The sequence below is a fragment of the Bactrocera latifrons genome, unplaced genomic scaffold, assembly GCF_001853355.1.
Source record: "Bactrocera latifrons isolate USDA-ARS-PBARC rearing strain unplaced genomic scaffold, ASM185335v1 scaffold_956, whole genome shotgun sequence".
Lineage (NCBI taxonomy): Eukaryota > Metazoa > Arthropoda > Insecta > Diptera > Tephritidae > Bactrocera > Bactrocera latifrons.
Window position 1 is genome coordinate 37,874 of NW_017537663.1, and position 1,623 is coordinate 39,496.

A 1,623-nucleotide genomic window follows, 5' to 3' on the forward strand; every position below is an offset into this window, starting at 1 on the left:
AGTGCCGTAAGTGATTTGTTATGAACTCAAAATCGAACTATAAGTTGCACTATTGCAATTAACTACTGTGCACAAAACTTTAATCTAGCACCGACAAAAAGTTAAGAAACAAAAAAATATATGAAAATGTGTTACCGCTAAGAAGTCGTGCACTGTTACGTTTACCGGATTTTGTTCACTTACGGTTTTTTTTTTTGTTTTTGTAAGATTTTCACTAAAACACTTTTACACTTTCCTTTCTTTTTAAATAAATAATAACTCTTTATATAAAGATTGATCGCGTGTCACAGATATGAAATGTGCTATGGCAAATAACCACGTACCTCTGATTTGATGTTCGAACGTATGTATTTGGTTTGCTGGAAAATTGTTGTGCGGTGTTCGCTGTAAAATTGGTGTGCAGTGTTTGCTGGTAAATTGTTGTGCGGTGTTTTCTGGTTATGTGGAAGAATTATGAAAATTATCCGGCTCGAACTACCAATGTTTATTCTCGAACTCTCGACGAGTCACTCAAGCAGGACGATGCGTCGATGGCTAAGAATAGGAAACAAAAAGAAAGATATATTATCAAAGAAAAGCAAAGTTTTGCGTTTTATATAAAAAGAAACGTTTGTTTTTTATTTTGGCTAATAAATGTGTGTATGTTATACAAAAAATTACCTTATAGTGATGGTGATGATGGCCGGTGGACGTCCTGATTCGCTCCCTGCATCTATGAAAGTGCCAAAAAAGTGACTAGCAGAATCGCTACTGAGTAAAGTTAACGAAACTATTGCCAGTTGAGTGAAAACTATGAGCGGTTTGTGTCAACAATTAACTGGCAATAGTTTGTTAWATACTCACTAGGGTTGATAAAAAAGAAATTATTCACTGGCCTAAACAATAGGCTTCACCAAAGATGTAAAAATAATTTTTGTGGTAAGCGGATCTCTAAATTCTTTAGACCAACGTTTAACAAAACTAAAAGCAGCATGGAAGATGTGTTTAGATTAAAATTGAGTTTGGGGTGCATAGTTACTCCCAAGTTAACAAAACTGCATACTTGCTCCAACCTAAAGTTTTGTATTACGAATGAAGTAGGGTCTACAGATCTACGTGAAAAGCACATCGTTTTACATTTTTTAAGGTTCAATGGCGTGTCATTTCTAGGTTGTTTAAGTATGTTTGCAACTGACCTCTTTCGCTATTTGAGGTGAATGATTTAAAAAGTTTTACATCGTCAGCAAATAATAAAACTTTTGAAAACTTGACAACAGTTGATATGTCATTAATAAATAACAAGAACAGAATTGGATCAAAAAGGAACATTGATTATGTCAGAAAGAGTATCGTTAAATATGACTTGTTGARTTCTATTACTAAGATATGAAATTTTAGAAATATTGGTTGAAAACAAAGAAGATAAGTTTATTAAAAAGAATTGAATGGTTTACTTTATCAAAAAATTTACTAAAATCTGTGCATATAAAAACAGTATTCTTATTCTCCCTAAAGCAAATTAGTTATTGTAGATTTCCCTTTACGAAAACCGTGCTGAGAACAAGAAATTAGTGGAGAGATCTGGAAGGTTATGTCGTCTGCTATAATTGCTTCCAAAAGTTTAGGTATTGCAGAGAACTTTGC